Source organism: Silurus aristotelis (genome assembly GCF_946808225.1).
Source record: "Silurus aristotelis genome assembly, chromosome: 5".
In the NCBI taxonomy this organism is placed as follows: Eukaryota; Metazoa; Chordata; class Actinopteri; order Siluriformes; family Siluridae; genus Silurus; species Silurus aristotelis.
The window spans coordinates 11,466,093-11,480,246 of NC_139578.1; positions in this window are offsets into that span (position 1 = coordinate 11,466,093).

Sequence of the window (14,154 nt, forward strand, 5' to 3'; positions counted from 1 at the left end):
GAGACAAATTGCTGACGATAGGAAATCACAAATCATGCACACATGCTGCACACAGTGTTGTATGATGGCATATTAGGGCCAATATGAGATTTAAAAAAAATTATAATAATTAGAAGGGGAGGGGCAGGGAATTTCCAAGTTTAAAACCAAACATTTTGTAAATAAAAATATTTTAATAATAAATTAAAAATCAAACATTGGTGGGGTTTATCTTCTATTAAGAAAGAAAACCACATATACAGTACACTTTGCAAAGCAAAGAGGTGTAAAAACTTTAATTTTCCCTTGGATATAGCAACAAAATATACTTTTTAGGCCAGAATCAGCAGATCATACTGAAAATCTTCGAGTTTTAAACTTGAAAACTTAGGGGGGTTTTTTTATCTGAAAATGTGCACGTTTTTCTTGTAATCTTCTGTTTTAAATGTTTTTTTGTTTTTTTTCTTAAAAAATATAGATTTTTTTTTGCTCAAAAATGAAATAAATTTATATTTAATAAATAAATCTAAAATTTTGAACAGTTTTCAACTCTCTTTATCCCATATTGGCCCATAGTGTGGCCATAAAAATAAAGAAAGTGTAATGTGTTCAATGGCTAAAAATTATTACATGAATGATTGAAATATAATATTGAGTTATCTTTTCAAAATCCTTTGTTTAACTTTTAAAAGTAAGTATTTGTATCAATGAACATGTCATTCCCATCAGAAAGAAAACTTCCTTTGTCATTGTTCACAAACAAAATCATAAATGTTAGTCATGTTGTAAGTGTGATGGCGACAGTTTAAGGATTTCTTGAATTTATAAACTATCATTGGTATCACAGTGACTAAAAATGCACAAAAATGTAAACTATGCTGTAAGAAATCCATGAATTTCAGCAGCACAAATTCATTTATTTAATTGCGTATTTGGATTGCATACAGGATTCACCCTTTTACTGTACTATACAAGTGTTCATTTGTTTCTTAGTTGTTCATCCATTTTCAGAATTAATAATTCTTTGTTTTGCTCTGTTTGTATACACTCCAATTGAAGACTCGCCTTTGACCTGTTTTGGAGAACTAGTTTTGTTTGATCAACTAGTATTGATCTGATGCCATACACGCTCCTTCATTAGTCTGCCCAATTTTACAATTCAAGTCACATTTACAAAAAAAGTTTAATAGAAATTTTAGATGATGGTTGATAACAACTGGTTTAACAATTTTGTATTCAATGACTTATGCCATGAACTGATGCCAAGATGTTTTGGGGGCTAAAACTATTCAGGTAAAACCAGTATAATATATTTTGATCAACATGACATAAACAACTGATAATGTAGGAAACAGCAGATAATTGTACACAGTCAATTAAATTAATGTAATAAAGCATTCACAATTTGATCAAAGCAACAAGAATGTCTCTGAGTTTGATCAGTTTTTCTCCAGGGACCCGTCCTTTGGACGTAGGTGTCCAGTGCGTGCACCGGAATAATACACAGCGGGTTTAATTTCTCCTGGTCTGGGGCCTGAATTACACCACTCTCATTTCAAGATGGCGGCACGGCAGTAGCTCGCAGCGGCCTTTCTGGATCTAAAAATAGTGATTTTACCATATTTAGCCTGACTTTTCACAATACACGGACACCAGTGTAGCAAATTTAGCTTGCAAAAAAGGAAATATTTATGAGTAATTATAAGGGGTTATAAGTACTCCTAAATATTAAATTAAGTTGTTAAATTGACGGTAATGGAATTAACGTTATAATTATTTGGTCTGTTCTTCACCAAACAGACAGTATAATATTTTATTCATTCCACAAAAAGGGTATCTCCCCGGCCAAAAAAGATGTGACCCCCCCTTTACTTTATACCGTATAATTAATAGAGCATGTAGTTCAGATCGAATATTGCAGGAACCTTGAAATGTGAGCGGCACTCAGAGATAATCACTTATGAAAAATACGGCGTTTAATGAATGAGACAAAACACAACAAGAGTCGGTTAGGAGGGAGTCAGATGTTCTTCCAGGTTCTCCTGAAGATCAGAGCAGTTTTTGTTCTTGAAAGTAAAGCTTGCTGGAAGATCTTGAAGGACGAGAGAGTAATTTCTAAGCTGTTCCGAACATCTGGTATATTCTGGTATATAAAATGCACCCTTTTTAGGAAAGCAAAGAGCAGATAATTTAATATCAACTATGACATCAGGCCTTGAAAGAAAAGACAGCATTAAAGTTAAGGTACATTCATAAACCTTTAGAGTGTAACTATTGTTGAGGTAGAGTTAAACACTCGGTTTATTTAAAGTTGAAGATACATACAAGATGTATGTTTGTTTCATGTAATGTGGGACATTTTTTATTATTTAATTAATAAAAGAATGCTCCCTTGTGGTGTGTGTCTGTGTGTGTGTGTGTGTGTGTGTGTGTGTGTGTGTGTGTGTGTGTGTGTGTGTGTGTGTGTGTGTGTGTGTGTGTGTGTCACAAACAGATGTACTGGGCAGAGTTTCGAGAGTGAATTGTTTTATGGTTTGAGGGTGTCTGTGAAGTCAACCAGAGAGGCCAGGGGGTTATCTGGCTTTTTGTGTGGTGTGTGTGTGTGTGTGTGTGTGTGTGTGTGTGTGTGTGTGTGTGTGTGTGTGTGTGTGTGTGTGTGTGTGTGTGTGTGTGTGTGTGTGTGTATGTATGTACTGTGTTAGGTATAGAGACTGGCTTGGGTTATCTGTTGAATGCTGCTTTGAAGTCAGCTGGAGAGGCCTCTGACCCTCAGCCTCGAGGGCGTCGCTCAGCCTCTGGACTCTTCAAGGGTGGCACCTGACGCCTCCGATCTCCCGCCTGGTGTGTGTGGTTTTGGGGCGTCAGGTGCCACCCTTGAAGGGGGGGTAATGTCAGGGATCCACCTGCCATGCCCACCTCAGTAGCTGTCATGCTGCCTTGCTCTGCCGCTCCCAGCATTAACGAGAGACAGGTGTCTCTTGTTACCGATTCAGCATATAAGCCTCATTTCTGACATCACTCGTGTCGGACCTTCTCAAACACCTACCTGGTTCAAGACTGCCAGCATTCCCAGCTGGTTCCGTGGATTACTTTCCTTCCATTGATTACTTTCCTTTCGTGGATTACTTTCCTCCCGTGGATCACTCTCGTTCCGAGGATTTACTTTCTTTCCGAGGACTAAACCCGCATTGCGGTTAGTGCGCTTTGTGACTGGTGTTCGTGTGCTACATGTACTTCCATAAACATGATAGAGCTACTCCTGCTTCCAGTTCGTGGTCCGCACCCTGACAGAGGTGTATTAAGTCCTTCTTTATTGGCAGAATGCTTTATAAGCGCCTGTAACAGATGTTTAGGTTCCAATTTGAACATTGATCCTGTTTATTGTCCAATTTATGTCCTGCATAGACACAAAGGATGGGAAAGTTAATGAAATTTCAACAGCTTCTACTCTATTGGTGGATTTTATATGGTTCTCTAAATCTTTAAATTACCCTGTGCTTTCAGTATTTACACTGCTATATGGCAGCTTTAAAACTGACAAATGGCAACACAGTGAATCAGGAAAAAAATGACAGTAGCTTAGAGTAAGCCCCCACTTACTTGTTTTAACAGTGCAGAATATAACAATAACAATAGGATGAATAAAAAAAAGAAATTGGTTTATACATGGACTTGAGGCTGATAATACTTGTCAATTAAGATTTATGCAGTAATATGCCCTCATATTTTTGTACATTTTAAGAACTGTTTTATTTTGATAAAAAAAATACTGTTACAGATTTTCGCAGTTGCTTTGCAGCATTTCTTAGATCAGAAATTACATTCTCAAAACTACTACTTAAACCTCGACATAATTTAGTAATTTGTGCACATCAAAGGAACATTTCCCTCAGTTCCAACTCTGCGACGCCCATGGCTGAGCTCTAAGTCCATGCAACGCCCATGGCGGAGTTCAGAGGCTGAGCGACGCCCTCAGCAGTGGTCAGAAGCCGAGCGACGCCCTCAGCGGAGGTCAGAGGCAGAGCGGCGCCCTAAGCAGAGGTCAGAGGCTGAGCGTCGCCCTCACCGGAGGTCAGGAGCAGAACGACGCCCTCTGTGGTAGTTTGGTGCAGACCATGGGGTCTGACCAGAGGTGGCAAAAGTACACACATCCTTTACTTAAGTAGAAGTACAGATACTCATGTTTTAAAATACTCTGGTAAAAGTTGAAGTACTGATTAAACTTTTTTACTTAAGTGAAAGTAAAGAAGTCTTGGCTCTGACATGTACTTAAGTAAAAAGTAGTTATTACTTCCACATGTTTTAGCTGTTAACTGGACCTCACATCATTAGATAGATAGATAGATAGATAGATAGATAGATAGATAGATAGATAGATAGATAGATAGATAGATAGATAGATAGATAGATAGATAGATAGATAGATAGATAGATAGATAGATAGATAGATAGATAGATAGATAGATAGATGTGATAATGTCAGTATCCCCACAAGGATGAGTTTGAGAGTTTGATTCCTGGTCGAGCTGGTTGCTGTGTTGGTAAATAAAACTTCTGGACCTTGTCACCTTGGATTAATTTCTTGATTTCCCGGTCTTTAATGAAAGATAACTCCATCAAAAAAGGCACTTCTGTGGTAGCTCAGTGGGTTAAGGCTTGTGCCTGAACTTGGTCCGTAATATAGTCCACGCTGGTGATAAGGTTTCAAAGCCAGTCCTACATGCCTTCTTTCTTACTGTGCTGGCATGAAACAAAGTATGAACCCTCCAAAAAGCACACATGCTTTTCAGCAGTGGTCGCTCAGTGGTTTAAGGCTTGTGCCTCATCTAAACATGCTTCCCAGTCTGATCTCTTCCATGGTTCAGTGGGTTAAGGCTGGTACCTCGCTGATGGTGAGGATCAGGGTTTGAATCCTGCTAGTTGCGATGTAGGTTATATTCCTGCTTACAAAATCTTTCTTTAGCTTTATATTATTTTGTTGGTGGTCCAAAGGTAGATAGACCTGCTCTAAACAACCTTCCTGGCCTGTTTTCCCTGATAGTTCAGTGGGTTAAATCAGGTTTCTTGCTTTTGGTGGGGTTCAGGGTTCGAATCCTGCTTTCTGCCTGCCAGTCACGATCAGGATTCACTTCCTACATCTTTCTTTAGCGATATATTTTTGTTTTTAATAGGTTGAAAAAAAAGATAGACCTGCTCAAAATAAGTTTTCTAGCCTGTCCCCACCAATGGTTCAATGGGTTAAGGTTGGTATCTCGCTAGGGGTGGGGATCATGGTTCGAATCCTGCTTTCTTCCTGTTATTTACAATGTGGGTTCAATTTGTGCTACTTACATCTGTATTCGCTTCCTACATGTTTCTTTACCGTTAAATTCTTGTCTTGATTGTGTGAAAAGAATGATAGACCTGCTCTAATCAAACTTCCCATTCTATTTTTTTCTGATGGCTTAGTGGGTTAAGGCTGGTACTTTGCTAATGTTTGTGGTCAGGGTTCAAACCTGGCTTTCTGTCTGCTAGTCATGAGGTAGGTTAAATTCCTGATTCCTACATCTTCATATTCTTGTTTTGATGGGTTAAAAAGAAAGATAGACCTGCTCTAAACAAGCTTCCCCACTTGTCCTTCCTTATGGTTTAGTGGGTTAATGCTGGTGCCTTGCTAATGGTGTGAATCAGGGTTCGAATCCTGCTTTGTCCATGCTAGTCACGTCATGGGTTTGCTTCCTATGTCTGTCTTCAGCATTATATTTTTGTGTTGATGCTTTGTAAGAAAAGATAGACCTGCTCTAAACAATCGTCGCAGCCGGTCCTTCCCGATGGTTCAGTTGGTTAAGACTGGTATTTCGCTGTTGGTGTGGTTCAGGGTTCGAATCCTGCTTTCCGTGTTTCTGTCTGGTCTGAATTTCTTGCTTTGACGCCTGAAACAAACGATAAACCCCCCAAAAAAAGACGGTGTGTTGTGGGACTTGATGGCTTTGTGATAAAAGCCTTGCCTCTGAGCTCAGCGGTTGCTGGTTCGAATCTGGCTTGTCCCCACACTGGGTAAGCTTTGTGGAAAGTAGTGTCTGGTGAGCAATGAGGTAGTTGACTGTAAACAAAGGCTGGGTAAACCTGCTGCTTCACAGCCTCAGAAAAAGAGAGGGTAATAGGTTTTTGGCAGAATTTTTCCCTATATATGCAAAACTAAGTCGATTCTTTTTTGAACGTTTTTGCTTTATAACCCCCTGTTTTCAGCGACTCAGACAACGTGAGGGGGGGGCAGATGCCCGGATATTGCCCCCCCTGCTTTGGGATACGCCCTCCGAAACCACATCCAACCTTCCACGCAGCCATTTCTGACACCTTCCTTACTACGGCCACCGGAACCTTCCACACTCTTAACTTTGAGCCCTGGCCGGGGTTTAAAACCGGCAACCTCTCAACCCAGAGGTAAAGCTCTCCCAATTGAGCCACAGAATCTCCTGCAAGAATCTGATTTTTAGGACCTTTTTTGGTTCTTTTTAAAAACTTTTTAAACAATTTAAAGAAAAGCTAAGGGGTAGGAATCGAACCGGGTGAGTCAGATAGCAGCGACCACTTCACTGACCATTACACCAACAAAGGAGAGGCAAACAAGCCTTTGCTTATTGGACTCTTGGCTTTTCTATAGTTAGGAGACTAGTGTTTTCTCTTAGCTCATGATGGTAGAGGGTCAGAACTTCTCCTTCCTGTACATTCTCTCAGTAACTCGAAGTCTATGAGAAGTGACTCAGGTACAAGAACCACATCTCCAACACCTGCACCACTGATATACCATGATTTACAATCATGATTTACAATGAGCAACCAATTTTAATGATCTTTCATTGTTCTGTTAAAAACTTCTTATAATGTTCAATATGAAACTAGAGGGAAGAATCGAACCATGGAAGTCTTTCATCATAGATCACTAATGGCATTACTTCAAAACTCAAAACTTATTTAGACATGTAAATAAGCAGGAAAGACAGAGACAAAGACAAAGGGACACAGACACAGCTTTAGAAAGAGTGAGAAACAAATAGAAAAACAGCAAGAGAGAGACTTATAGATCGAGACAGAGACATTTACTAAGAGACACAGAGACAATTAAATAGAGAGAATAGAGAGACAAAGATAGCGAGATATAGCCACTTCCTGTTGGATGTGTTTATCCCGAGCGACTCTTAATGATCTCATTTACTAAATGAGCAGTAGTGAGTTGAGGGCTTGCTCAGGTGCTCAAAACTGGCAGCTTGGAGGTGTTAAACATGTATCATATGTACAGCATGTGATATATATGTAAGCATATGTACGGTGTTTAAATATAAAGGCTATATCAGTGCAGAGACGTGTGGACATCATTAAGAGTATTTGCTATGTTTCCACACGGACAGTTAATGAGGTGATACCGGGGAGAAAATGCACCTCTTCAAGTCAAGTCAGGAAGCTTATATATATATATATATATATATATATATATATATATATATATATATATATATATATATATATATATAAATATATATATATATACACAGTGGAACCCGGTTATGTCGATGTCCTAGGGGGTCGCCAAAAAGCATCGAGGTAACCGATAATCGAGATAAATGAAAATCAAAATGGCGGCAGTATATTAACGTGCTTGAAATTTCTTTATGTACATGACGTGCGTTAATAAATGAGAATGTGCATGCACGTGTTTTTGAAGGGTTTTTTTACACAACAGCGTTGCTGCGATTTGTTTGATGAAGGCATGCTATAAAAATACATACAGTACATTCTTTATCTGTCAGGAATCCACCTGCCACGCCCTCTTCGGCCCCCTTTAGCGTGTCAGGTGCTTTCTCGGCCGCTTTCTCTGAAGCTCCCGGCTTCAATCGCGCACATATGGTGCTCGTTTAGCATCATCACCAGCTGCTATTTAAACTTCCACACTCTCACCGTCTGTTATTGTTGGTATATGTGGGTTCACGGCGGTCGTTGTTATCACTCATGTGTATCCTGGTACGTGTCTTCCCACCGGCACTCTCTCAACGGCTGCTCTTTTCTTCCCAAAGCGCACCGCGGATTCCCACCGATCCTGCCGGTGTTCATTCTATGCTTTTGCTCATCCCACATTCCGCACCGCCAAGCGCGGCTTTCGCCTCCCGTTCATCGCATAACATTTAACAACAAAAGGCATATGTGCACTAACTAACAGCAGAGAATTCACCAGTATACAATACAACACCTGTAGCATCTGTAAGGCTTGATTTTTCTGCCACTTCCGCGAGTTCTTCTGCGGCTGCACTGAGGTAACCGACGTTAAATGGCAAATTTTTCCCCCCTTGTGCTCGAGATATCAGGGTTCGGCGACATAAAAAAAAGTCGACATAACCGATAAAAAATGCTTAGACAAAGCGAGAATTTGGCGGTTCCACTTCAAAAACGTCGACTTAATAGGGTTGTCGAGGTAACCGAGGGCGAGATAACCGGGTTCCACTGTATATATATATATATATATATATATATATATATATATATATATATATACAGTGAGGAAAATAAGTATTTGAACACCCTGCTATTTTGCAAGTTCTCCCACTTAGAAATCATGGAGGGGTCTGAAATTGTCATCGTAGGTGCATGTCCACTGTGAGAGACATAATCTGAAAAAATAAAATCCAGAAATCACAATATATAATTTTTAAACTATTTATTTGTATGATACAGCTGCAAATAAGTATTTGAACACCTGTCTATAAGCTAGAATTCTGACCCTCAAAGAACTGTTAGTCTGCCTTTAAAATGTCCACCTCCACTACATTTATTATCCTAAATTAGATGCACCTGTTTGAGGTCGTTAGCTGCATAAAGACACCTGTCCACCCCATACAATCAGTAAGAATCAAATATATATATATATATATATATATATATAAAGTTATAGACATTTTACAGATTTAAATGATGTATTGTTTTTATCTGTACGATCAATAAAGACAGTAATTTAAGTTTGTGTCGCCATTATGAGGGAAAAACCCACAAAACGCCACCCAGAGTGTAAATTGTGAGAATCATGGCGGATTTTGGTGTTTGATTTGAGACTCAGAAATAAAACAAAAGTTTACTGGTTAAAAATATTTTTATCTGGAGGTAATTTATTTATTTTATATCTAAGTAAAGAAAGGAAAAAAATTTTGTGTCGTTTAAAATAATTTTAAATTTGACAGCCAAATATATATATATATATATATATATATATATATATATATATATATATATATATATATATATATATATATATATATATATATATATATACAGTGAGGAAAATAAGTATTTGAATACCCTGCTATTTTGAAAGTTCTCCCACTTAGAAATCATGGAGGGGTCTGAAATTGTCATCGTAGGTGCATGTCCACTGTGAGAGACATAATCTAAAAAAAAAAAAATCCAGAAATCACAATGTATGATTTTTTAACTATTTATTTAAATGATACAGCTGCAAATAAGTATTTGAACACCTGAGAAAGTCAATGTTAATATTTGGTACAGTAGCCTTTGTTTGCAATTACAGAGGTCAAATGTTTCCTGTAATTTTTCACCAGGTTTGCACACACTGCAGGAGGGATTTTGGCCCACTCCTCCACACAGATCTTCTCTAGATCAGTCAGGTTTCTGGCCTGTCGCTGAGAAACACGGAGTTTGAGCTCCCTTCAAAGATTTTCTATTGGGTTTAGGTCTGGAGACTGGCTAGGCCACGCCAGAACCTTGATATGCTTCTTACAGAGCCACTCCTTGGTTATCCTGGCTGTGTGCTTCGGGTCATTGTCATGTTGGAAGACCCAGCCTCGACCCATCTTCAATGCTCTAACTGAGGGAAGGAGGTTGTTAACCAAAATTTCGCAATACATGGCCCCGGTCATCCTCTCCTTAATACAGTGCAGTCGCCCTGTCCCATGTGCAGAAAAACACCCCCAAAGCATGATGCTACCACCCCCATGCTTCACAGAAGGGATGGTGTTCTTGGGATGGTACTCATCATTTTTCTTCCTCCAAACACGTTTAGTGGAATTATGACCCAAAAGTTCTATTTTGGTCTCATCTGACCAAATGACTTTCTCCCATGACTCCTCTGGATCATCCAAATGGTCATTGGCAAACTTAAGACGTGCCTGGACATGTGCTGGTTTAAGCAGGGGAACCTTCCGTGCCATGCATGATTTCAAACCATGACGTCTTAGTGTATTACCAACAGTAACTTGGGAAACGGTGGTCCCAGTTTTTTTCAGGTCATTGACCAGTTCCTCCCGTGTAGTTCTGGGCTGATTTCTCACCTTCCTTAGGATCATTGAGACCCCACGAGGTGAGATCTTGCATGGAGCCCCAGTTCGAGGGAGATTGACAGTCATGTTTAGCTTCTTCTATTTTCTAATGATTGCTCCAACAGTGGACCTTTTTTCACCAAGCTGCTTGGCAATTTCCCCGTAGCCCTTTCCAGCCTTGTGGAGGTGTACAATTTTGTCTCTAGTCTCTTTGGACAGCTCTTTGGTCTTGGCCATGTTAGTAGTTGGATTCTTACTGATTGTATGGGGTGGACAGGTGTCTTTATGCAGCTAACGACCTTAAACAGGTGCATCTAATTTAGGATAATAAATGTTGTGGAGGTGGACATTTTAAAGGCAGACCAACAGGTCTTAGAGGGTCAGAATTCTAGCTGATAGACAGGTGTTCAAATACTTATTTGCAGCTGTATCATACAAATAAATAGTTTAAAAATCATATATTGTGATTTCTGGGGTTTTTTTTTTTTTTTTTTGATTATGTCTCTCACAGTGGACATGCACCTACGATGACAATTATAGACCCCTCCATGATTTCTAAGTGGGAGAACTTGCAAAATAGCAGGGTGATCAAATACTTATTTTCCTCACTGTATATATATTAATACAAAACTAATTAAAAATGTTGTTACCTAATGAATGTGTCCAGGCTGAAGATCCACATATAGAACACAAAAGAACACAGAAAAGATGATGATGATCAGGAATGTGTCTGTTCTCAGTCATGTTTACATCACTGACTCCCTCTGTCTCATCCACATTAACCCCAAACTTCTTACTGCCTTCTGTGGTGAGTGAGAGTCAGGATTTTATACACCAGTGGATTGAACGCGCAATGACAGGAAATCGGTTGTTCGGCTGAAATCGGCGCGCAGTGAAAATAAAAAAATATTTCACCAAATCAATTGATTAAAACTAAAGTAACGAGTCTGTTTTAAAAATGTAAGAAGTAAAAAGTACAGATATTTTTGTAATAATTTAATGAGTAAAAGTAAAAAGTTGTCTGAGAAATAAATAGTGGAGTAAATTACTGATACCGAAAAAATCTACTCTTAGTACAGTAACGAAGTATTTGTACTTTGTTACTTCCCACCTCTGAGTCTGACAGTGCCCTTCACAGGCTATAGGAGCGCAGTGGCATCTTCAGTGGGGGTCCGAGGTACTGTGGTGCCTTCTTGCAGGTGTTTGAGGCGCGATAGAGCTCTGGGAGGAATCCTTGATCTCATTGTCGCCCACAGAGAAACCTTCAAGTGCGACAGCACACTGGAAGGAATCCTGAGTGCTTCGTAGCCCTCGGAGAGGCTTGGAGGCGAGATGTCGCCCTCGGAGAGGCTTGGAGGAGATACATCGCAGTCAGAGGCACTTGGAGACGAGATGTCACCGTCAGAGGCACTTGGAGACGACATGTCACTGTCAGATGCACTTGGAGACGTGACTACGCCTTCAGGGGAACTTGGAGGTGTGACTTTGCCTTCAGATGGACTAGGAGGCGAGACGTCACCTTGTGGGGAACTTGGAGGCGAGACGTCGCCTTGTGGGGATCTTGGAGGTGAAACGTCGCCTTCTGGGGAACTTGGGGGTGAAGCTTCGCCTTCTGGGGATCTTGGGGGGCGAGAAGGGCAACCCGGAGAGGTTTTGGCGACGACGTCCTGTTCGTGTCATGCTCCGGCGGTGGTACGCATTCCTTGTCGCGTCCTCTTCGCGGCCAGGCGGCAGTACAAAGTCCCCTTCACGGCCAGGCGGCGGTACGACATCCCTCTTACGGCCAGGCGGCAGTACGACGTCCCTCTCATAGCCAGGCGGTGGTACAAAGTCTCTCTCATGGGCAGGAGGCGGTACGACATCCCTCTCACAGCCAGGCGGCGGTACGACTTCCTTTTCCCGACCAGGTGGCGGTACATCGTACTCTTTGTGGCCAGGTGGCTAAGCAGCACCCTCGGCAGAACTCTGAAGCGGAGCGGCACCCTCAGCGGAACTCTGAAACAGAACGGCGTGCTCGTAGGAACTCTGAAACAGAGCGGCACAGTCGTAGGAAATCTAAAACCGAGCGGCGCGTTCATGGAAACTCTGAAACGGAGCTCAGATCCCGTGCAACACCCACAGCAGAGCTCAGAGGCCGAGCGACGCCCTTGCTGGAGGTCAGGAGCAGAATGACGCCCTCGATGGAGGACAGGATTGGAGCGATGACACTGGGGTCCTTGACAGGCGCACGTAGGAACTCTGGAATGGAGCGGCCCGTTTAGAGGAACTCTGTAACGGAGTGGAGAGCTCTGAAGAACTCTGCAACGGAGCCGCATACTCTGAGGAACTCTGGATAGGAGCTGCATGCTCAGAGAATCTCTGGAATGGAGTGGAGTGCTCTGAGGATCTCTGGAACGGAGCGGAGCGCTCGGAGGAACTGAAGGTGCAGATGGGGAAATCTGCCGTTGACATCCCGAATATCCCCAGGAGTTGTCTAATAAAATCGGCATAAGTACCAAAATCGCCTTTCTTAGTGCTCCACAGCCCGCTGGCTCTAGAAAAAGCATCTCCAGACAGGAGGGAAATACAAAAGGCGATCTTGGCCCGCTCGGTGAGGAATTGGGACAACAGCACCTCCATGTACCTGCCGACGCTTTGTAGGAATCCCCCCACACTGCCATCTCGCTGGAGAAGCAAGCCGGGATTTCCACTGGGCTCTCGAGGGGCGTGGCGCAGCTGCACTTGCATACTCTGGAGACAGAGAGCATGATTCACAAGGAGCGGCAGCGAGCTTCCGGGTAAAATCCGAAGCAGGGTTCAGGAGTAGCTCTATCATGTTTATTGAAGTACATGCAGCACACAAACACCAGTCACAGAGCGCACTAACCGTAATGCGGGTTTAGTCTTCGGAACGAAAGTAAATCTTCGGAATGAGAGTGATCTACGGGAGGAAAGTAATCCACTGGAAGAAAGTAATCCATAGAAGGAAAGTAATCCTCAGAACCAGCGGAGAATGCTGGCAGTCTTGAACCAGGTCAATGTCCGTAGTCATTAAGTAGGTCCGACACTAGTGATGTCAGAACGGAGGCTTATATGCTGAATCGATAATGAGAGACACCTGTATCTGATTGGAACATAAAAGAATTTTAGACATTATGGAAGTTATATTGTGCATTAGAGAATTACTTAACTTTGTTGTAAAGTTTTTTAGAGAAGAGGGCATTTGACAAAGGTTGGTTAAATGAATTAACTGGTCAAAATTCAAAAAAGAAAAAAAAAAAAATTTGGCATTGCATGCAGAAGCTGCTTTGAGACAATATTCATTGTGAAAAGCACTATAGAAATAAACTTGACTTGACTTGACTTGATGAAGCCGTGTCACATGCAAAGAGAGGCCCTAATGTGCTATCAGTGGGTTTATCTGGTAAAGAGAGATAGATAATCTAAATAGTAGTACAGAGTGATTAATATTTCCACAGACCCTGTTGCATGCCCAAAATTCTTGAGATATCCCCTGGGAGTGGCAAAGTTATACTAGGAGTAAGACACACTCTGTGAAAGTGCAAACACTCCATGTCAGCTTGCAGTGTGAAACAGTAACCATGAGACCCTTATCTTTCACCTATAACATTAACCAGTAGAGTCTGCAGAGTCAACTAGAGACATCTCTAACTAGGTCTCCCCTAAAATCTAGGGAGGTAGGTAGGGTAGGTAGTTAGGTGACTGGGTACATAATCACCAGCATTACTATAAATTATTAAAGTCTGCGTTTGAAAACCAATATTCCTTTGTATAAATAAAATGTTATTTTCTTTTTTAGTTTATTTTATTTTATTTTTTTGTGTATAGTGTATTTTCTAATTATTAGTACAACTTTGTTTTAGTGCTATCTTGT